We start from the raw sequence: 25,305 nt of genomic DNA, 5'->3' as shown, positions 1-25,305 counted from the left end.
TCATGATCTATTGGTAAATAAAAACTGAGACTACCAATGGAATCTTCCTTATGTTAAAACTACATTTATTTGATAGGAAAAAAAATCTCAAATTATAAAAGTGATAAGGTCTGAATACTGGCATTGCTCCCAGTTTTTACTTATTTTTTCCCATATTTTCTACATTTTCTATTATCAACAAGCACTACTTCTATAATTTAAATAAAAGATATTCCAAAGAGACAGATGCTGGGAGGGATTGGGGGCAGAAGGAGAAGGGGATGACAGAGGATGAGATGGCTGGATGGCATCACCGATTCGATGCACATGAGTTTGGCTGAACTCCGGGAGTTGGTGATGGACAGGGAGGCCTGGCGTGCTGCGATTCATGGGGTCGCGGAGAGTCGGACACGACTGAGTGACTGAACTGAACTGAACTGAAAGAGACAGAAGAAGAAATGTGATGCTCAAATTGCCAAGAATGTAAAAAGAGCCTGTGTACCCCCGTGCCAGTGACTTAGAAAACTAATAGGATTGCCAATCATAGCTACTGATAGAACTGACCCAGCAAACTGGAGACTGAGATTGAAGACCAGAAACCAGAAGTTAAAGGGAAGCTGGGAAAAGAAACTACCAGATGGAGAACCATCCTGTCCAACAAAAGCCCCCAGGGCCCATTACGGGCAGAAGGTGGCATACAATTTATTACAGAACTATAAGAAGGTAGTCATTCAGTGTGCCTACAAGGGTGGGAAAGTGGGAGGAGCTTGAGTGGGAGCCACTGGCTACAAGCCCCCTGGGTCTCCTGAGGACTCGCATTAGCAAAATACAAACTGTAGCACCGCACTGTCTGATATGGCAAGCACTACCCACATGAGCTATTTAAATTTAGAAATTAAAATGAAATAAAATGTAAAACTCAATTCTGCCACATTGGCCACATTTCAAGTGGTTAACAGTTATCATATTGGACACAGCAGAGTAGGATTTTTCCATCGTCACAGAAAACTTTCTAGTGGACAGCACTACTCTAAGGAATCGTTTAACTTGGATTCTTTGATTTCTGCAGACATAGCAATGCATGGTGGAAGGATAGAATTGAAAGTCAGCAGGCCAGTAGAAACTCAGCTCTCACACTTATCAAATGTGATATTTTGGACCCATTATTAACCTCCCTGAGTCTCGGTTTCTTTATCCATCAAATGGGAATAACAGCATCTGCTTATAGTGCCATGATAAAAATTGGGGAAGGATGGGGGAAGGGATAGTTAGGGAGTTTGGGAGAGACATGAACACACTGCTATATTTAAAATGGGTAACCAACAAGGATCTACTGTATAACACATTAAACTGCCAATCTTATGTGGCAGCATGGATGGGAGGGGAGTTTAGGGGAGAATGGATACATGTATATGTATGGCTCAGCCCCTTTGCTGTTCACCTAAAACTATCACAACACAGCTAATTGTGTTAAACTATCACAACAAATTGTTAATTTAAAACACTTTTTAAAATTACAGAACATAAAGAATACAATACTTCAGTGATTACACAAGAAGGTGTTCAAAAAGCTATCATACTAATGAGGATCCATGGGGTCCATCCAAGAGCATTTCAGAATATCCAAACCAATCAGACCTACTCAGAAACCAGGACCCTCAGCACCCAGGATCAGCCTAAAACTAAAAAATTCTCTGGCTTTTTGCAAGGTCACCTGATCTCAACCTAATATAAACCCAAGCACATGAATACTGAAAGAAGCAGGTAGGAAGGTGCCTGGGAGCTCTGTGGCCATCATCCCTCCCCACAGCACAGCCTCCTGCCCCCAACCTGCAGATGGGGGACTGGGGTTCAGCAAGGTTATCAGTGGTGCAGCTTAGGTCTCAAACCCAAGTCTCAGGTACCCCACAATCTCCTGCCACCTGCTAAAATGTCCTATGACGGTGGCATTCTGGAGGTTTTGTAAGCCCCAGTCTGAACCCCTCCTTGGGCAGGACAAGCCTGTTGGGGAGACAAGGGGAGATGAGACTAGACTCCTGGTCTTGGAGGAGAGAGCAGCAGGACTCCTGCTATCCCCAGGAAGCACGGAGAATCAGAACAAGCCATCAGAGGTTAAAGAACATGAAAAGCACCCCCAGGCATCACTTACTGGCTAAAGAGAAAGAGAAACGGAACACACAGCTTGCAGAAATGGATTCGGGTGTCCACTTGGATAGGGATGGAGCACCAACCTCGGGAAGGAGGAATGAGGAAGAACTGGCCTTCAGGGGCAGTGCTGGGGGGAGGGGCAGGCAGCAAGTAAGCACCCAGACTGCTACTCCCGCTCCGCTCCTCCATAAAGCACAGTTACAGAGTGAAGGAGCCAATTTCCGCCTGACAGGAGCTGGCATTAAAAGGATATGTGGAACCGTATGCCTCCTCCCCGGCATGGCAGAACCAGGCTGCAACTAGACAAAGTGCTCGAATGGCGCCTCGGCTAATTAACAGTGGCCCCTTTAAAAAAGAGAGCTCTGCTTACTTTTATGGACGTGCTGAACATAACTAGCAGGATTTAAAATCAGGCTCTCCTTAGTCATTTATTTTTCTCTATATCTTGAACCGTGTTTTCCCCGGGTTCCAAACTAATGAAATGCTTATTTAGAAGCTATGGCCATCTGCGGCTGGTGCTGCTGTGTTCATTTCTGCTCCCTGCCCGCGGGTTGATGAGTTTCTAGGGCACTGGGAATTTCCCAGGATGCTCAGGCCGCAGATGCCCAGTTGTGTGGGAAGGCATTCGCTGGGAAGAAAGGTCAGGCACCAGTGCTCCTCTGCTCCAATGGGGCTGACTCCCAGCTGCTCTGTCAAGAGACCCTGACAGCTGGCAGGCTGGCAGCCTCACCTGCCACTGGGTGTGTTAAACTGCACAGGGAGCTGGAAGCCTCATTCCAACACCAGTCATAGGCATGGGCTCTGCATGCCAGGGACCTAAGAGGCCCAGGATACCACTCCCATCTGTCCCCCACCTTACTTTCTCCTTCCCTCAAGGGGAGGATGCAAGCCAGTGATGCTTCATCCTTGCTGTTTTATTGTTTGCTCAGGGATGGTTTCCCTCCATTTGTCAATGTGATATTAAAAAATCAGGTGCCTCACACTCCCCTCAATGAACAAAGTCAGCACCAGGCCCACTTGCCCCTGCTGCTTCATGTATACCCTCCTGATAACCATTCTCCTATCCCCAGTATCTGAAGACCTGGGTGGTGGCACAGTGGTGGGAGTGGTGGCTGGTTTAAAGGGCTGGCAGAATCCTTGCAGCCACAACATTGGGTGAACCCCGTAGCCCAGAGGCTCCTGATTAATGCTGTCCTTGCAGCAGCCTAACCTGCTGGACTCCCTCCCCAGCCCGTTTCAGTCGACAAGATTTCCTTGTTTCTGCTCCCTTTTCTCCCCTCCCACTACTAAATTCTCTGGATGATAACAGTAAGACATCATCTCCCTAAATGTGCTTCCCTCTTGTGTTCCTGGCCCCTTTCTCCATCCAGCCTCTCCAAATACCACACCCTCATTTCCATTCAATGAACATTTGATGTGGGCTTACTCTACACCTGGCACTGCCATGGCCATTCATCCTCCCACTTGGCTCCATGAGGGCCAGAGCCCTGCCTGTGCTGTTCCTCACATATCCCCACACCAAAGATGCTCAATGAGTATTTGTGGGATGAATGCCTACATAGGAGGAGACAGTCATGCAAACAACCAATAAAGCACAATGTGATCAGTGCTCTAAAAACCTTGAGTACAACATCCTTTAGGAACTCAGAAAAGAGAGCAATTAATTCTGCATCTGTAGGATGCTTTCCAGGCAGAGGCCACCGAACACGCAAAGGAATGAAAACACATTAGTGTCATGAGGCTGGCAAGGTAAGGTAGCCAGCCCTGCTGTTGTGTACTTGCTCAACAACAAAGCCATGAGGCCACAAAAGGGCTGATCTAGACTCCTCTGTGTGGATTCTGGTGAAGGTAGCCCTGCCTTCCTGATGAGCTCTGGTCCCTCGGGAATGCCAGGGTCTGGGCTCTTCTCTGTGCAGTCTCCTGGGGTGGGCTCTGGGGACACCAGGATAATTCAGATCTGCTGCTGCCCTCAAGGAGGTCAGCGCCAAGTAAGAGAGAGACAGGGTGGGCAACTGTTGTCCAGTGTGTGTAGTACAGTAACGCCTGATGGTTCTGCCAGCCCGGGGCACATGAGCCATGCTGGCTCCAGCCACTGTGAGCTCTGAAATGGCAGGAATGGCCAGAAACAAGAGATGGAGACATGTTTAAGGAGTTGATGCCTTTGGGAAATATACTCAAGACACTGGTTTGTTGTTAGAAGGCCAGGGAAGGGATGGAGGACATCTAGCTCCGGTCAGCTGGCCCCAGGGAGATAGCCTCTGGTGTCCTGGAGAGCCTGCACTCCCAACGCTCACCCCAATACCAAACCTGCCACACACAGTGACCCGCAGAATACAGATTCTGCAAGAAGGCAGAGACTTCCGCCAGCACCGGGGACCTCATCTATCTCCTTCCACCCACGATGGCTTCTATTCCATTCCTTCCTTCTGGTCTTCTCCCTCCTGAAAAAAGAGGCAAAGTAGAAAGAGACAAGGACTAGAAAGCAAGACTATAGAAAAGAGAAAGAGGAGAAAGAAATGAGAGGAAAGTTGAAGGTGGTAGCATCATGAAGGCCCCTTAGCACTAAACCGGTGACACAGTGTGGCTTTTCTAAGGGTGCAGTAGACCCTAGAGGCCTCTGCTCCAGGGTCTGGCGGGGAGAGGGCCTCCCCCAGAGCCTGCTGAAGGGTCCTGGGGAGCCAAGGTCACTTTCTTGCATTCTGTGCCCCAATCCCCAACGCCTCCTTCCCAGCACAGGTAGTACTCTGATCCCAGAGGGTCAGCCAGCAAGGGGCACAGGGCACAAAGACTGCTGTGGATTCTCCCCTCCTTGGGTGCCCATCCTTCACCAAAATTCTAGTGAGGCTACTGGCCTCGCCTGACTCTGCGAGCGGGAGAACTCAGAGCCCCAACCATTTACCAGCTTGTCTTCTGCTTAGGACAATTCTGCACTTCAAATTGCTTCGATTCAAACTCCTTGTGATTTTTCTGGGCTGCTGGGAGGAGAGTGTATTGATTCTGCGTTTTGATAAGGTCAGCAGTGATCAGCTCTGACAGTCAAGTGGATGGGCTCTCCCTTCCCCCCACTACCCCCAGCTCCCCGCTGGATGTGGTTCCACACGCGGAAAAGCGGGGAGAGAAACAAAGATGCGGGAGGGGGAGGCGGCCGCCTTGTCTCAGTGCTTCGGAAAACCTCTTTAAGCCCCATCAGCAGAAGCAGGCTCCTCTCGGGTTGCAATCTCGGAGAAGCAATAAGGGCACACTTGATCTTTTCCCAGCTCAGTGTCATTTTCCTTTCCCTCTGTGCCTTCCTGCCCCCAGCCTACACTCCTAGACGGTGACTCTCTTTCCTCCAAAGAACCAATTAAGTTGCACGTAACATCAGCAGACTCCCAATGACACTGATTAACGTTCAGAATCTGTAGGGTTGTTCAGACAGATGACTAGGAGGGCAGAGAGAAGGCTCCACTGAGGTTTCACACAGCTGATTTAAACTTGATGAGAAAAATGCCTGAATCATCCTCACTTTACTGAGGCCACCGGTGGGGAGGCTGCCTGGAGCGCCCTCTCCAGGGAGAGCACACCACTCCCCAGGAAGGGCAGGCGTGTACCAGCCCAACCTGCCAGCCAAGGGCTGACTCCCTGGAGGCCCTCCAGGTAGTAGCAAAACTCTTTGTCTATGTGTGTCTGGATATCTTTGTAAAGAGAATATCCAGAATGTTCATCAAAATCTCCAGAGGACCCATAATCCAAGAAAGGTGAAGAATGATAGTTCTATAAAATCCTTTCAAAGATCTTTTAGAATGTTCCAGGCTCCCCCAAAACATCTCCCAGTTGGCAGTGCCCTGAGATGTCAAGGCCCAGAACAAAGAGGGATTTTTTTTTTCTCTAATGACTGCTGGGTCTTTGTTGCTGCAAGCAGGCTTTCTCTAGTTGCAGCGAGGGAGCTACCCTTCATTGCGGTGCTCAAGCTTCTTATTTCAATGGCTTCTCTTGTTGCGGCTCAGCAGTTACAGCTCACAGGCTCTAGAGCACAGGTTCAGTAGTTGCGGTACATGGGCTTAGTTGCCATATGGTATGTGGAATCTTCCCAGACCAGAGCTAGAACCTGGGTCCCCTGCATCAGCAGGTGGATTCTTAACCACTGGACCACCAGGTAAGTCCCAAGAGTGATGTCTTCAATGGACCAGGTGTGTTGGTAGAAAGCTACTGCCCTGACAGTGTGAGGGTCAAGCTGAGAACAAGTTTTTGGCGGGCCCACTAACCAGAGGAAAGGAACATGAACACAGTACCAGCATCACGAGAAGAAGACGTACCCTGTACTGATGTCAGCTGAATACCAGCTGCAGAAGAATTGTATTCAGATCCAAGTTCCACAGGATTTGGACCAACCGCAGCATATTCAGAGCCACTGGCCAGAATGGTTGTTGTGCTGGTGCTCACTTGTTCAGTCATGTCCAACTCTTCACAACCCCATGGACTATATAGCCCACAGGTTCCTCTGTGCATGGGATTCTCCAGGCAAGAATACTAGAGTGAGTTGCCATGCCCTCCTCCAGGGGACCTTCCTGATCCAGGGATCGAACCCACGTCTCTTGTGTCTCCTGCATTGGCAGGAAGATCCTTTACTGGCGCCACCTGGGAAGCCCCCACCAGGATGGTGAGAGGGCTTAAATCACAACATCAAACACAACAGAAATCACAGACACCGCTACCAGGCACAGTGTTAGGTGCTTCAGGCATGGGATCTCAGTAAATATTTACACCAACAACCGTAAGAAGTGTCTCCATCACCACTGTACAGATGAAGAGGTTGGGATTCAGAGAGAGAAGGTGTTTATCATCACCAGGCCAGTTTGTGGAGATGGTTGGATTTGAGCTGATGTCCATGTAACTTCAAAGCCTGTGCTTCAGGGACCAGGCCATCAAAGGAACCAAGTCAGAACTAGGGGTGGCAGGGTAGGGAGATGGGAGAAGAGAACCCCTGGAAACAGGACAACTGAGAAGGGACTTAACTATTGCTGCAAAGAGAAGAACTGGGAGTAAGAAGGGAAGTAGCTAGAAGGCAGATTTCAGATTGTGGAGTTCTACTGGGATTTTTCCCACAATAGCATTAGACCCTAAGTCAAGTTAACTGCCACGCTCTTGGTCCCCTTCCAGGAAAAATTTCCCCACTGTAGCCCCTGCTGAGAGAGGCTATTTCGTGAACAGAGATAACCATGGTTTGCTCTTTGTAGCCCCTTTACCACACTGATCGGACCAGAAGTAGACTCCAGATTCAGAGCAGTCGGACCCGACTCTGGGGAAACTGAAGACTAACAGTGCTTTAGTGAAAGTACTACTTGCTGCTGAAACATGCAAACCCTAACTTGTATGATGGCTCAGACCTGATATAGACTTATCTTACTTGTGTAAAGTCCCAAGTGGAGGTTCCTTATTGGCAAACAGGTCTTCTGTGAGTGATGATTTAGGGACTCAAGACTGTTTCCAATTGTGCTTCCACTACTTTCAACATGCAGCTTCCCAGGTCACCATGCTGATCCATATCAAGCCAGAAGAAATGGAAAGATTGTGGAACATGGTACTTGAGATGTTTTATGCCAGGCCTGGAAACAGCTCACACCACTTCAGTTCACATGCCATTGGCAGGAACTTGGTCACATGGTTGCCCCTAGCTACAAAGGAAGCTGGGAGATGCAGTCTAGGCCTGTGCCCTGGAAGAAGAAGAAATCAGCTAAACCTTTATCAGCTCTGCTAGGAGGAAAGAGAAGCTAGACACTTAACACAGGTGCAGTTGCAACATTATTTCTAGTCCTCTCACTTGTAATTCTCTCCCTGAGGACCTCAAGAAGGAAACAAGCATTCCTTTTCTAAAACAATAATCCTCCTGAGAGCTATGTACCAAACAGGAAGCCCACATGACCCAGGGCCCCACTAAATAGTGAATCATACTATGGCCATTTCACAAGTTAGTCCCCAAAGCTGTAGACCAATAGCCCCCACCTACAAAATGGTAGCACTTCAGATGTCTCTATTTTGATGCTTTTCTGGAAGCCTCCTAAAGCAACTGGTCTTGGCTCCATGAGTTCTTGTTCTTTCTCCTGTTGGCTTCACCCACCATCACCCTACTTGTCACATTGATGTCTGGCAATGCCATTCTGCCATGTCAATGGCACACCACCCACCCCACCTGCACCGACTTGTTCTGGAGTTCCTATACTCCTTGGAGCACCTCTTCCTCTCCTGCTTGCCTCCCAGAGTTTAGTCCCCACTTGTCTCTAAAAACAACCCTCAGAGCCCCCTATACCAGGGCTGTCTAGCTGCACAGTTCAGAAGCACCACGCACAACATAATCTACATAAATGATGCCTCCTGAGTTGTGCCCTGAGCAGCCCTAAGTCAGATACCAGGAGAAGAATCATTGACCCCATGTGCCAACTTCTCCAAAACCTCAGCTCTTCCTACATCAGGGACTCAGAAACATAGTATGTTCTAATTTTTCTGACTAAAGTTTAATATGGAGAAAACTAAGATATAACCGTACAAGCACAGAATGGATTAGGTTAGATTCATTTCTTTTTTTTTTTTTTTTTGTCATTTTATTGGAGTATAGTTGATTTCCAGTGTTGGCTAGTTTCTGGTGTACAACAAAGTGATTCAGTTACATATTTACAAATATTCATTCTTTTCAGATTCTCTTCCCATATAGGTTATCATGCAATACTGAGTATGGTTCCCTGTGCTATACAGTAGGTGCTTGTTGGTTATCTATCTTATATATAGTAGTGTGTCTATGTCAATCTCAAGCTCCTAATTTATCCCTCCCCTAGACTGCATTTCAACTGACCTGTCTGTTCTCACCTGGGAAAGTGAAACACTGATCTTAGTCTCAAAACCAATTTCTGTGGGTGTCTGTCCGTCTCTCATCCGCCTTTGACATAGTAATCAAAACCTCTGATAGAAACAGAAAAGTTATAACTGTCACAATAGAGGCATTTGCTGAAAGCACTTACTTTATTTGTGTCTTTATCTATAACCATATATTCAGTCTGCCATCCTGGTCCATAACTATTTGCGAGAAGGGTGTTTCCTTAGGCCCTACCTGACACACTCCTGTTGATGAATGAACAAGCAAAGCCAAGCTTTAAAACCTTAAAAAATATGTGTCCATATTGGACACAATATGTCCAGACCCACCCCTGATGGAAGGAGAGGAAGTATTGTCAGTGCTCTTTCTGCCCAGTGGAGAAAAAGAATACAAGAAAGATTGTTGTCCACTGAGGATGAACTAGAGTTCAAGTAGCCCACACTGATGGCCTCCTCCAAGCCACGGATGTGCCCAGATCCCCTGCTAGCCAAAGTCTCCTGTGAGCTACCCTAGTGCCCAGCTCCACTCCAGCACCTCCCACACTCTCTCCATTCCCTGGTTCTCCTCCCCACCCCAGTCCAGGCAGCCCAAATGTGGTCTCTCACTGCCCAAATTAGCGCTTGGGAGCTGGCATACAGCTCTCAAAAATCTGAGGGCAGGGCGACCTGTGAGTAGTTATGACCACAGGGATCTTGGAGCCTGCCCAGGTGAGCAAATACATCCTTAAGAAGCTTAGCCACCAGGAGCCTATCAGATCCTCATTTAGAAAATGTATCCTGGGCACAAAAAGCAGGCAAAGGACCAGAAGTGGCCAAGAAGCACAAGGGTCTATTCTGGGCTCCAACTTCATCTATTTGAAATATCAGTTCTGAGATGTCACCCCATTTCTTTTCAGACAGAATGTGTTATCCACTCTACAAGATGTAGCAGGTTAGCAAAGCCAGAAAGAATTGGCCTGTCCATTCCAAGTGGACTCTCTGGGGCCGCCAAGCTAGAGACTGAAAACATTTATCTTTCATTTACTGTTCAGCTTTTATTTAAAGAGGAAGTCCTCAAATGGAAATCGAGAGTGTGCAGGTTGTTTTGAGGGCATCTTTCCTTTCTGTGACACGGTGAGCCTGATCTCCATTTTTTCAAGCTCCAAAGAGAAACTCCGCTTGCCAACACTTGAGTGATTTCACCTCTAGCGTTTCCATGGTGATGCACATCCCCACACAGCCTGGAGGAAAGGTGCAGCTCCCAGCAATGATGAATATGAACGAAGCTCGAAGCTCGGCAGCCCCCTGGGACCTGGAGGAGCTGGGTTACAGAGAGCCTTGGATCCATGTGGCCTCTGCTTCAAGTAGCCTGAGATGAATCTCCCCTGCATAGGAGAGTGTGTGTGTATTCCTGGAAACCACAACTGGCAGGGGCTCCACACGGCGGGTAAGCAGGTGAGTCAGGACAGGAACCTGGGCAGCAGCTGGGTAAGCAGTAGGCCAGAACAGGAGCCCGGGCAGCAGCTGGGAGCCTGACTCCAGAGCCGAGTCCCCTGCTGTGCTTTGCTCTGCAGTCAGCTCCCTACCTGTGAGTGCTGAGGAGGGAGCCGTTCTGCCTGGGGCTTCAGGAGTGAGTTGATCCAAGAGGGGACCTTGGTGCAGGAAAGACCGGGAGCAACTAGCAGTGGGGACTCCTTCTCAGCTGTCCACAGGCTCCTATGGGTTAGACCTCGGCAATATCACAAACCACCTGAAATGAGACCAACTTTTTCTGGGGAGAAATGCTATCATTTTCTAGGATTCTCCAAAGGGTCCCTGACCACCCAAAATAGATGAAGGACCACTGCCTTAAAGTGACAGTTTTGGTCTGAGGGGTAGCTGGTGAGAGAACGCTGACTATTTGACAGATGCAGTATAGGGTTGTGGCTTCACAAGGGATGAACAGCAACGGAATTGCTCCATGAAGCTCAAATGTTGCCCTGTCTGTCTCTTGGACCTCCACTTCCTAAACCACTGTGGAAGGGGTGTAGAAGCTGCCACTGAAGAGGAAGCAGGGTGGAGGAGCATAGCTCCTTTCAGATAAGCAACCAGCCTTTCTCTGCTGTTTTCTCTCAGCATCTACAACCTGGACAGTTCTTCCTCTGGGCTCCCAGATTGCCTAAGACCAGGGCACCCCTCAACCTCCCCCTCTGCTTTGATGAGCTTCCAGGTGCATACCTAATGCCCTGTGCTGTCATGTCAGGACCACTGACTCACCTGAGAGTCACTCACTTGGAAAGCTTTATACCTGAAGCACTTGGCAGAACACGTGACTAGTCTGGATGATGCTCACTGTGAAGATGGACAAATTAAGACCTTGCAGGGTTCATGGAGTCTGGGAAGTCTGGAAAGACAGAGCAGTGACAGCAACATTTCCCTGCAGAGTTGATTCCCAAGTCCAGCTTTCACCGATAGCAGTACAGCAGAGTTCTGCCAAGATCCCAGGAGTGCAGGGTCAGACTGCTTAGCTGTGGGAATCAAAGCATCTTCAAGATGATTCTGTTTGAATTGTGCTCCGCTCACTGCCTGTGTACACATTTACAAGGCCAGTCAGACCCAATGCCGTCATCCAATTAGCACATGCCAGCCTCCAGCTCCCCAGGGCTGAAATGAAACAAGCAGGATGAGATCAAACCCCAGCCCCACTACTTTTAAAATAGCCGTCCAGAGGCACACGAGGAGGCAGAGTGCACTTGCTCCGACAGCTGACAGTGGTGCTGTAGCCCAGCAACCCCAGTAAAGGCAGGCCTGATACTCCCCCATCAGGACGTCATGACTACACCCCTTCTCCAGGCCTGGCAGAGAGCCAGGCCCCAGAGACTCAGAGATGAAAGACAATCTGTCTTTTGAACTAGCTCACAGTCTAGTGGGAGATGCAGCCTGGTAAAAAGGCAATTACACCACAGCGAGATAAGAGCTGTGATAGACTGAAGCACAGGGGACTTGAGAGCACAGAGGAGGGGATGCCTATCTCAGCTAGAGAACTGTCAGGGAAGGCTTCCTGGAGGAGGTGAGGCACTGATTCAGGAATTAGCAGAAGGAGCCCTGTGTTGACCAGGCAAATTGTTCAGTGTGGTCAGAGCAGGGAAGAGACAGATGTTTTATCATAACAATGGAACTAGAGATGTGAATGGCTTCCTGAGTCGCTGATAATCACACTTTATCCTGCATCACCTGGAGAGCTTGTTAAACAGATTGCTAGGCCCCAACCCCAGAGTTTCTGACTCAGGTCTGGGCTGGCGCCTGAGAATTTGCATTTCTAGTAAGTTTCCAAGTGATGCTGATGCTGCTGTCCTAGGGACTCCTCTTCCCCAAACCATTTGGAGATGCTTGGATTGAAGGTGGAAGGAAGCTATTAAAAGGGACTGATCAGCAGAATGATACTGATTTGTATTTCAGGATCACTCTGACAGTGCATTCAAGGATGGATTAAATGTGGCAGGATTAGAGAAAGAAAGACAGTCATGAGGTGGCTGTAGTGACCCAAGACAGAATGAAGGCAGCTCCAGCAAGAATGGAGTCAGCGATCATATGAGACTGGAGACTGGCAGGGCAACAGAGGGCAACAGAAGAATCAAGAACAAAACCAAGGTTTCTGACACAGAGATTTAATCCACAGTTAGGTACCGCTCCCTAAGACAGAAAATACAAGAGGACCGTTTTGGGGGCTACAGATTTGGGGCTGATGAGGGATTTTTTCACATGCTAAGTTTGAGATGCCTGTAAGACATCCAAGGGGAGACAGCAGCAAAGCAGAGATACAGAGTCTTGGAGACTGGGGAGAGATATGATCTGAGAGAGAGATGCAATTCTTCACTCTTGCGGGGGGGTGGGGGGGGACAGAGTGAAAGACATGGAGAATAAGACAGTGACAATGAAAGATGCTCAACATGGGTCATTATCAGAGAAATGCAAATCAAAACCACAATGAGATACCGTTTCACACAAGTCAGAATGGCTGCCATCAAAAAGTCTATAAACAATAAATGCTGGAGAGGATATGGAGAAAAGGGAACACTATTACACTGTTGGTGGGAATGCAAACTAGTACAGCCACTGTGGAGGACAGCATGGAGATTCGTTAAAAAACTGGAAATAGAACTTCCATATGACCCAGCAATCCCACTACTGGGCATACACACTGAGGAAACCAGAACTGAAAGAGACACATGTACGCCAAAGTTCATTGCAGCACTTCTTACAATAGCTAGGACATGGAAGCAACCTAGATGTCCATCAGCAGATGAATGGATAAGGAAGTAGTGGTACATATACATAATGGAATATTACTCAGCTATACAAAAGAATGCATTTGAATCAGTTCTAATGAGGTGGATGAACCTGGAGCCTATTATACAGAGTGAAGTAAGTCAGAAAGACAAACAGCAATACAGTATATTAACACATCTATATGGAGTTTAGAAAGATGGTAACGATGACCCTATATACAAGACAACAAAAGAGACGCAGATGTAAAGAACAGACTTCTGATCTATGTAGGAGAAGGCAAGGGAGGGATGATTTGAGAGAATAGCATTGAAACATGTATATTGCCTTATGTAAAATAGATGACCAGTGCAATTTCAATGCATGAATTGGGGCACTCAAAGCTGGTGCTCTGGGACAACCCAGAGGGATAGGGTGGGGAGGGGGGTTCAGGTTGGAAGACACATGTACACTTGTGGCTGATTCACGTAGAAGTATGGCAAAAAACACCACAATATTATAAAGTAATTAGCCTCCAATTAAAGTAAATTAATTAAATTTTTTTAAAGATATGGTACATATATACAGTGGAATATTACTCAGCCATATAAAGGAAAAATATTAGGTCATTTGTAGAGGTGTGGATGGAGCTAGAGTCTGTCATACAGAGCGAAGTAAGTCGGAAACAGAAAAACAAATATTGTATATTAATGCATATGTGTAGAATCTAGAAAAACGGTACAGATGAACCTATTTGTGGGGCAGGAGTAAAGATGCCCATGTAGAGAACAGTTAGGTGGACGTGGCGGAGGGGAATGAATTGGGAGGTTGGGATTGACATACATGCCCTGTCCTGTGTAAAATAGCTAGCTAGTGGGAACCTGCAGTGTAGCACAGGGAGCTCATCTCGCTACTCTGTAGTGACCCAGATGGGTGGGATTTGGGGGTGGGGGTTCAAGGAGTGGATATATGGGTACATATGACTGATTCACTTCAATGTACAGCAGAAACTAACACAACATTGTAAGGCAACTATACTCCAATAAAAATAATGATAATAAAATAAAGATCCATGTGCTGGTACAAAGGGAAAAAAATAATAGTGGGTAAATTGAGAAAGGAAGAAGGCCGAGATCAACACCTTTGAAACATCATCATTTAAGAGGCTGTCAAAAAGGAAAGCAATAGAGGAGTGTAAGGAATCTGTGCTTTGGGTCCTCCAGGAGACAGACACTGAGATAGAGTCAGGAGACAAAAGGTTTACTCAGAGCCACACATGGAAAGAAAAGAGGCAGGATTGGGAAGCGCAGTGGTCAGACCAGTGCAGACCTAAGCCATCCAGCTGGGAGTTCTGGGGCAAAGATTCCTGTTAGAGAGTCCCAGTGGTTGGGCCCTTCCAAGCCTTGCTCAGTCATTGACTGGGGCCATCCAAGAAGACCTTGACCCATGGCTGAGGGGAATCCTCAAGAATGTCCTGAGGAAGGCAGGAATGTCCTGAGAAAGGCAGGAAGTCCTTTCTCAAAGGTGAGGTCTGAGCACTGCATGTCCATGACAGTCACAAGAGAAAGAGAGAAAGTGGGAAAGCAACTACCAAGAATTGTCACAAAAGCTGAAGGGAGGAGTTGGGAAGTTAATTAACTTATTTACAAAAGAGAAACAGACTCACAGACTTTGAAAAAAACTTATGGTTATTAAAGGGGAAGGGTGGAGGGAGGGAAAAACTTGGAGTTTGGGATTAATCTGTACACACGATCACACATAAACTAGATAAGCAATAGGAATGTACTGTGTAGCAGGGGGAGCTATACTCAGTATTCTGTAATAGCCTATATGGGAAAAGAGTCTGGAAAAGAATGGATATATGCGTATGTATAAATGAATTGTTTTGCTGTACACCTGAAACTAACACAACATTGTAAATCAACTGTACTCCAATACAAAATAATTTTTTTTTTAAAGAAAAAGATTTGCCACAAAAGCCAAAGGAGGGGATTTGAAGGAAGGAGTTATGGACAACTTCCAAAGCTTCCTGCAGGAAGGTGTATCACGTGATTGCACATTAGATTTAACCTCAGAGGAGTGAGATGAGCTTTGTCACCAAGAAGCATCGACAAGTGAAGCATGAAAGCCTGGATGTGGAGATGCTGCGGCATGGGGGGAAGGTAGAGATGGAAGGAGTAGATGAGCCCTCCAAAGAGCTTTGAGCAGAAGAGAGGGAGAAAAGGGGGGTGGTATCTGAAGGTACACATGGCAGGGAGGGGACTGCAGCAGGACAAGAGACCAGAAAGGTTTGGGACTTGGATGCAGCTACTCAGCCCCCGTCGATGGCTCTCCTCCCACCACTTAGGTCCACCTGGAGACCTTGGGGGAGGGGGCGGTTGGCTGGTTGGTAAGTGGGGACAAAAGCAGGGGCAACACGGAGACCCAGGAAGGCAGCAGCAGAAAGCCCACTGGCAGAATGGCTCGGACCACCTTCTCTGCCACTGATCCAAGTTCAGCACTTCTGCCCCTGCCCCCACCTTCGCTCCCTGGAGGTCTCACTGAGCCACACAATCATAAGTCATTGTTCTAATAGCTTTATTAGGAGGGGGAAAAAAAGGCATTAAAACCCAGCTTAATGAAGAGAGGACTCAGAAGGCAGCAGGCAGTCCACTCTCATCTCTCATTTCCTTTGGTCTCTCGGGAGTCCATAAGAAAATGCTTCCATCTTCAAGACCTGGGTGATTAACCTCAGACAGAAGTATCGCGAGCCATAGACACATTGTGGGCTTGTTTTGTTCCTTAAAGATTTTATAATAGGAACAAGCCTCTCTCAGTAACATGTCATCGTGGGGCAAACGTGGTCTAGCTGGAGTGAGCGCCTGAAGCCTTCCTCCTCTCAAATCTCTGCCTTGATCAATAAAAGATCACAACGAGGCAGCTTCGAGCTTAATTATTTACTATTTCTGTGCTTTCGTGTAAGAGAAATTTTCTAAAGAAATAAAACTGCCTGCTCAATGCCATATGGAGTCAATATCCTGTGCTCTATGAGGTGTTAATGAATTAATTAATCAACTAATGGCAGTGAAGGTCTTCAGAGACCATGGAGGTTCAGCTCCCAAAGGGAGTACTTTTCACTCATACTGGAGATAATTTTAAATCGTTCTTTATTTCCTAATAATCCTGGATAATTTCTTAGCCAAAAACACATTAGACTGCCTATTTTCAGTGTCGATTATGTTGATAATATCTTTTTTGTTTTTCTTGTCATTTCCACTTTATAAAGCCAACTCCCAATCATCTGTGGAAGCAGAAGAATGTGATTCCACAGAGAATGAAAATACCTTGTTTTAGCCAGTCAGAGGTAACAACTTTCCCTTGGCCAAGGCATTGTACTGTGTCTCTTCCCTGGATTCTCTTTTCCCTTGGGTAGCAGCAACATGGGTCAGAGAAATCCAGGAAACAGAAGGAAAAGACTTAGGGAACCAGGTCCAAAATACTCCACATACTAAATTATGAATTCTCGATATAATATTAATAATAACCAGAGGCAATGAAGGTAGCTTTAAGGTCTTCCTAAGAACGGGAGACACAAGAAATTAGTTACAGAGTTATAAGAGAAATGAGAAATTTCTTTTAAGGAAAAAGAGTGGGGAATCCTCCTACATTTTTGGTGGGGATGTAAATTGGTACAACAAATATGAATAACAATATAGAGGTTCCTTAAAAAAACATATCCCATTGTATATATGTACCACAACTTCTTTATCCATTCATCTCCCGATGGGCATCCAGGTTGCTTCCATGTCCTGGCTATTGTAAATAGTGCTGCAATGAACACTGGGGTGCATGTGTCTTTTTGAATTGTAGTTTTCTCAGAATAGATGCCTAGTAGTGGGATTGCTGGGTCATGTGGTAGTTTTATCCCTAGTTTGTTAAGGAATCTCCATACTATTCTCCATAGTGACCATACCAATTTCCATTCTCACCAACAGTGCAGTAGGGTTCCCTTTTCTCCACATCCTCTCTAGTATTTATTAAATGTACTGCCATGTTTTAAATAGATAGCTAATGCAGTAGGGTTCCCTTTTCTCCACATCCTCTCTAGCATTTATTAAATGCACTGCCATGTTTTAAATAGATAGCTAATGCAGTAGGGTTCCCTTTTCTCTACATCCTCTCTAGCATTTATTAAATACACTGCCATGTTTTAAATAGATAGCTCGTGGGAAGGTGCTGTATTACATAGGAAGCCTAGCATGGTGCTGTATGATGACCTAGAGGAGTGGAATAGTGAGGGAGAGGGAAGCTCAAGAGGTAAAGGATATATATAATTATGACTGATTTGCATTGATCTATAGCAGAGACCACCACAGCATTGTAAAGCAATTATCCTGCAATAAAAGAAAACTTCAATAGAACTACCGTATGATCCAACAATCTCACGCCTGGACATGTGTCTAAAGGATTCTAAAGGATTCATGCACCCCAATATTCAATGCAGCATTATTTACAATAGTCAAGACAAGGAAGCAACCTAAATGTCCGTCAACAGAAGAATGGCTAAAGAAGATGCAGTACATTTATACAATGGAATACTTCTCAGCCTTAAGAAAGAATGAAATAATGCCATTTGCAGCAACATGGATGGACCTAGAGATTATCTCCCAAGTGAAGTAGGTCAGACAAAGAACACAAATATCATATGATATCACTTAGATGTGAGATCTCATTTTTAAAGAATGTAGAAATGAACTTATTTACAAAACAGAAGCAGACTTATAGATACTGAAAATAAACTTACGGTTACCAAAAGGGAAAAGTTAGGGGGGGAGGGAATAAATCAGGAATTGGGATGAACACATGCACACTTCTACACATAATATAGATAACTAATGGGGGCCTGCTATATAGCACAGGAAACTCTGTCCATTATTCTTTGACAATCCTGATGAGAAAAGAATCTAAAACAAGAATGGATATATGCATATGTATAACTGAACCACTTTGCTGTACACCCGAAACTAACATGACATTGTAAATCAACTACAATAAAATTTTTTAAAAAGTTTTTAAAAGAAAGGGGGTAGGATGGAACTTGTTATCAAGAAAGACTACAAAACCTAACTGGGAGATAAGTTTAATATAAGAAATAAAGTGATAATACATTGGATGAGATGCAGGCCAACTGAGACAGCTTGGTTGATTTTACAGGATTCACAACACTTTCAGAAGCATTAGAGAAAGAAGAGATTAATCTGGTGAGAAGAGGGATGACAGGTCTATGGGATGAGGTATGAAGAAGATTATGATGGTCCTCACTGGGTGAGATGCCAATGGGGAATATGGGGGCAGAAATCTCACTCTGTTTGTTTCAAAGCCACATTTTATTGAATGCTTTCAAAGTAAAGTTCTGGCTCGAGCTGGGATCCGAATGATCCCAGGCCCTTTTCTCAAACTCAGATCAGTGGTTGGGCTGTAAAGAGTCAGTAAAAGTAACAGAAATGTAAGGAGTAGTGTGTGGATTATCTCCAGCTCAGCTACCCATGGGCAGCCAGTGGATGCTCAAGGCCAGAGACGGAGACAGGCTACCTGGCAAATGACAGAATGGGGCTTTCATGCCAGGCTGACCTACCAATCTCTCTCTCTTTTTCTCTTTCCAATTGCAGAATAAAGCAGAAACATTGGAAGGGCAAAGAGGACTTTAGCTGCCAGAGCTGAGAGATGTGATCTTGGCAAGGCCATTAGAAGTTGGAATGCATTTTTTCATAAAAATGTTAATGCAGATGGTGATTGAGACCCATCAGGAGGGCAGGGTGAGTGTGAAAACAATCAACTCTGGGGCCAGAGAGACCACAGGGGTCCTTTTTTTTTTTAACCACATCCATGCTGTGTACTTGGGCAAGCTACTTAAGCTATCAGAGATTTGGTTCCTTTTGACACAGAGTTGTTGTGAGAATTAGATCATCGAGCTAACATATATAAAGATGGAGTAAAGAGTCAGCCATACAGGAGAGGCATTTTAAATGTACTGGCATGTTTAGTAAATGACGAGACTGCAGCGTACAAAAGCATGTGGGCTTTTGTAGTGTAGACCTGGAACTCAACCACCATTGTTTCCATAAGAAAAAACATTTTGAGTTCAAGCAACCCACTTAAAAAAGTTATATTCCCAAATTAATGTACAAATTGGGCACTGTGTGTTCTTGTTTTTTAGCATCCTGCACAGATCTAAAATCACTTGATACATTTAAGAACATAAAATGTATTATGTATAAACTTGGTTGCTCATAAAATTATCATGTTTGATATATTTAGAGATGTGAGGACTGGGAAAGAAATTCAGAAATATGTGGGGGATTTGTTTTCCTGTTTATTCTCAGTTTGGACAAAAAAAAAGTTTTAAGAAATAAAAACTATTGAGATCATTTCATCCTTACAGCGACCTGACTACCCTTTCCCAGGCAAGCAGAATCCTGCAGTGTGAGACAATGTGCCCCCATGCAGTGTGAGACAATGTGCCCCCATTCAGAGGACCAGATGGGTACACAAGAGGAAATGGACCACCATCAAGTGTTCTGCCAAAGAGCCCAAGACCTTGTCATTCCTCTGATGTTTCATGATGTCTCGCTCCACTCTAGACTAAGGATGGATCTGGCATTTATCAGATTGCTGCTTTGAAAGTGTTCCTTTTGGAGGCATTGAAGAGGTTTCAGTGAAGGTTTGACTTCCCAGGTGTCTCAGTGGTAAAGAATCTGCCTACCTATGTGGGAGACACAGATTTGATCTCTGGATCAGGAAGATCCCCTGGAGAAGGAAATGCCAACCCACTCCAGTATTCTTGCCTGGGAAATACCATGGACAAAGAAGCCTACCAGCTATAGTCTGCTAAGTGGCTTCAGTCGTGTCCGACTCTGTGTGACCCCATAGACAGCAGCCTACCAGGCTCCTCTGTCCATGGGATTCTCCAGGCAAGAATACTGGAGTGGGGTGCCATTTCCTTCTCCAATGCATTAAAGTGAAAAGTCAAAGTGAAGTTGCTCCATCGTGCCTGACTCTTAGCGACCGCATGGACTGCAGCCTACCAGGCTCCTCCATCCATGGGATTTTCCAGGCAAGAGTACTGGAGTGGGGTGCCATTGCCTTCTCCGACCTATAGTCTATGGGGTCTCAAAGAGTCAGACACAACTTAGTGACTGAGCGTGCACACAAAGAAGGTTTAGAGAACTGCTGTCCCATACATGTTCTCAGAGGGGACCACTATTGTGAGATCTATGTGGACACCTGAGCTTATAAGTGACAACTATCTATTAAGAAATAAATCTTTGTATGCAGTAAGATGGACCTAGAGATTGTAAGTCAGAAAAAAGAAAGACAAATACCATATGATATCACATACATGTGAAATCCAAAATATAACACAAATAAACTTATTTATGAAACAGAAACAAACTCACAGACATAGAGAACAGACTTGTGGTTGCCAAGAGGTAGGGAGGGATGGATTGGGAGTTTGGGATTAGCAGATGCAAACTATTATATACAGAATGGATAAGCAACAAGTGTATAGGACAGGGAACTATATTCAATACCCTATGATAAACCATAATGGGAAAGAATATAAAACAAATGTATACATATAGATGTATAACTGAATCACTTTGCTGTACAGAACAAATTAATACACTATAAATCAACTATACTTCAATAAAATAAATTTAAAATAAAATAAAGAAGTCTTCATAAAAGAAGGTAAGTTGAAAGGGGAAAGGAGGAGCAAGGATGTTGGAGGCAAAGGTTGGAATCCTTTCAGCTGCATGTAATAGAAGACACAACTCAAAAACACTTGTGAATAAAGTAAGAGCAAATTAAATAAGGGCACTTACCTCAGATAATAAGCAGTTTAGAATTCGGGCATATTCGGCTTAATTCAGTGGCTCGACTATGTCACTGGGGACCCGGGTTCTTTCTATCTTTTGGCTCAGCCATCCTCAGCTCATTGTTCCTTGTCTTCAGGTTTGAACTCTTACAGTGGCAAGATGGCTGCAGCAGCTCCAAGCATCACATTCGGACACAAAAATATTCAAAGACCTTGAGAGAACATTCTTTTCTTGTGTCTCCTTTTAAAAGTAAGGAAAACATTCCCAGAAGCACCACTCCTCACTTTACTTCTAACTCATTGGCCAGAATTCTGTCATTGGTAAGCAGAATGTAATTAACAAGGTCAATTCATACGAAGAGAGATTTACCTCCTGGGACTGAGATGAGGTCCAGTAGGTGACAGCTGGGTACCTAAACAAAATCGGTTCTGTCATAAGGCAAGGAATGTACTTTCAAGCAGTCCAAGCCAGGGAAGAAAGCCAGAGAAAGATGGTACTCCCTATTGGAGCATGGCTCCTTCTATAAAGTCACTACAGAGGAACAAAACCCTTTCTGAAATGTTCCTTCAGGGCAGAAACCAGGGTGGAAACTGATTCTTCACAAGCCCATCCCTTGGACACTGTCCCAGGTACTGTATGATTTGAGATACTGTATGATTTCTCAGTCATCTAGAAAGACTCAGTCCCTGGGTTCTTCCAGGATCCATCATTTCAAGTCAAAATGTCTGAGAGCTTTTAAGGGCAAGCATACAGTATATTTTGCTCCACAATTGAAAGTAAAGATTCAGTAGTTTCAGAGACAGTTCTTATTCAGGCCTGAACTCATTCTTCCGCACGTCTTTCAGAGCCATTAAATCCTCAGTGATGAGGCACTGGATGATAACTGCTTTCCCTGGATGCTATCTGACGTCACTGGTAAGAGCAATCCTGCACTTCCAAGCACTCTCTTCATTACTCTGATAGACATCATATTTAAGACTAATTCATTAGGATGATATTTCATATTACATTAGAGAATGCACTATATAATCCGAATGTGAAGGTGAAGAAAATTTCTCCTCCTCTCTCTTACCTGCTACTGCAAAATGAAAGGGCGCCATCGACCTGTAAAAGGCAACGACCTCATTCACTTTAATAACCTCTACCCTTTGCCCGTGGTGTGTGCACTCTCAACCAAGGCAGAAGAATTTATGGGACCACTTGGGTTCTAGTCCACCATCACCTTTAGCAATCTTAATTAATCTCTGAGGTAATCATTCCCATTTCTTAAAAATGGGCCAAGTTAATTGGCATGAAGTTCACTTTAAAATTCTGTCTCCCTTCAGATGCTCTACAAGTTTCTGAAAAGAGCCCCTTAGCATGAAAATGAAGAGCTGAGGTTTCCCAGCTGGTGGAGATTTGCAAAGGACTCTAAAAGGTGATACATACTTAGATTTATTTTCTTTAGTTTTAGGTTGGTACAACTTTAAGAGACTAAGGATTGTTTAGAGTGGGGAAGGGTGCCATGGAGCCAGACATCCGCACCTCTGCTGGTCAGATAGATGGAAAAGAGTTGTGGTTGACATGGCACAATGCCAAGAGCACCAGAAAATCCTTCCAAATTCTGTCTGCTCTAAAATGCAACAACTGTCTTCCATGTAGAAGAGTCATTTTCCCCAAAAAAGGAGCTAAGGTTCAAACATTGTTCACCAAGAGATATAAAATACTCCAATAATGTAAATTAACACTATGATGTAACAGACCATTGATGGGCTCTTTCAGGCAAACAGGTTTTCATTGTGGAAAGGGGGTATCTAGGAAGGAGAAAGGGCTCTCCAGTTGGTGCTAGTGGTAAAGAACCCACCTGCCTGCTAGGCAGGAGACATAAGAGACACGGGGTCAGGAAGATCCCCCGGAGGAGGGCACGGCAACCCACTCCAGTATTCTTGCCTGGAGACAGAGACAGTACTCTTGCCTATCGACAGAGGAGCCTGGGGGGCTACAATCCATGAGGTTGCAAAGAGTCGGACACAACTGAAGTAACTTAGCACTCATGCACACCCAGGAAGGAGAAAAGGACACAAAAAATAAGAGTTGAAAGGAGATGACAAGTTTTCCTGAATCCACACCCCCACAAACCCCCACGTCAGCCTGACCTGTCCCTAGCAAGACTGAGACAGGTCAAGCAAAACCACTCTATTAAATAAAGCAAGAAGTCAGGGCTAAATCCTGTTTCATATTAAATGGAAACACTTTCTTGTAACACCTAAAGACACGGTGTTCTGGCATGGCCATGCTGCAGTGCTCATCTGTCTTCCCCCGCTGTTTTGACCTGTTGGTCCAGGCTGTTTCTGATCTATCAGAGGCCCACTGCCTTCTTCACACCCTCTGGGTCAAGGATGGAAAATTGGTTTCATCTTATGTCTCAACTCCAACAGCTTGGTAGTGACTCCTTGGAGTGTGTCAAGAATTGAACAAGGTCTGCAATTTTCTTTTTCTTGCAAGATAATAAGGTTGCCTACCACAGTTTTATGGAAGTTGGTAGAAAACATGACACTCCTGGGTCAGAGATGAAGGATCATTTATTACTCATTCAATGATTATAACCAAAGTATTGGCATTTTGCACCAGTTCCCCAAACCTCAATTTCCACAGCATGTTCATGTCAGGTGACCACTGCAGACGTAATAGGTTGCATTACAGAAGAGGAACCCTGAACTTAGGGAAACCCAAATCTTTTATAATGAATTTAAGCATGCCTGTTCTTGGCTCTAGAGAGAGACAGTCTCTTCTCTACCTTCCAAGACTGTAAGCAAAATTGTCCTTTGCTTGGAAGGAGACATTGTATATTCCAAGGTTGGTCACCATACAAGCATCCTTGAAAAGACAGTCCAAAACAAAGGGTGGTGAGTGTCTTACTCAGGAGACATGCAGAAATACAAGAGACCCATGGAGGATTGTCTCAAAACAATATCCTCATTTATACAATCTCTTATCTTCTGGAGAAGCTTCCCACTCTGTTGCCACTTCAGTCAATCAGATGAAATGAAGCTGATTCCAAATCCATTCCATTTGTCTCACACAGCATTTAATTAAGGCCAGTATCCAAAGGACTCCTAGAAACAGGCCTAGCCAGCTGAACAAATCCCATAAACCAGCAGGGTCTACCTTAGAGAACTGAGTGACTTTCTCTGTAAACTTTTGTGTTAACCTTTCAACTCTGGTCAAAATAAAGACCCATGGGGTCTCTTCCTCTTCTTATAAATACAACAATCCTATTAGATCAGGGCCATACCTTTATGCCTCATTTAACTTTTTATTACTTCTTTAAAGGCCCTGTATCAAACTCTCCTGCCCTATTGGTGGGAATCTAAACTGATACTAAAACATTTACTGTTTGGCCTTTTACAGAAAAGGTTTGCTGTTTCCTGTGCCACATCATTACCAGGATAATATCCCTAAAGATCTTGCCCAGTTTCAACAAAAAGGGCTAGGGAGATTTTTCGGGGGTGCTGGGGCTGGTCACAAGACTCTATCTAGATTTCTCTGGCTCAGTTTTTCATTCACCAATGGATCATCCTCATTGGCATTGTAAGCCCAAATCATAGGACAGAAAAAGCCCAAATACTAGTCAATGTCTCAACTATGGTTTCCCATAGCAATTTGTCTTTCTCAGGGAATTCTCCATAGAGGGCAAAAGCTCCCTTAAAGCAGCCAGAATCTACTGAAAAAATAGATTAATAAACTAACACAAACCCTGAGACCTTTAACCCTCGTCTCCAGCGGATCCGTCTGATGCACGGCCAGTAGAAGCTGAGCCCTAGGATCTCTACTATAGCCATTTTGCCTAATACACGGCAACCCTCCTCTCCCAGCGGCCAGCCAAAGTTTCTGTGATTTCCACCCATACCAGTCATAAACATTCCTCCTTTCTTACTCAGGGTAGATGTGTATCTCTGTAACTATTGTCTGAAATGAATGAAACCTTTCCCCGCTCAAAACAAACCTTAGTACTAGCTGCTAAATAAGGTGGACTTGAGACCGACCACTGGCTTTGGTGACAAAGTCTTGGGGGAGAATTAGCACCATTCGGGCTGCTATCTTTGAATTTATTTCCTGGTACTTAGTCCACACCACTTCCCCAGTTTCTTCTCACTAAGGAAAAATAAAATGGAAGACTATTTACCACCCAGTTGCTCATACAATTTAAACGAGCATCTTTGCTACCAATTTCATGGACTTACTCAGATCCCACTCTAAAACCCACAGG

This window comes from Bos taurus, chromosome 1 (genome assembly GCF_002263795.3).
Source record: "Bos taurus isolate L1 Dominette 01449 registration number 42190680 breed Hereford chromosome 1, ARS-UCD2.0, whole genome shotgun sequence".
Classification (NCBI taxonomy): Eukaryota; Metazoa; Chordata; class Mammalia; order Artiodactyla; family Bovidae; genus Bos; species Bos taurus.
The sequence above is the reverse complement of the archived record's forward strand: the minus strand, read 5'-3'. Positions refer to the sequence as shown.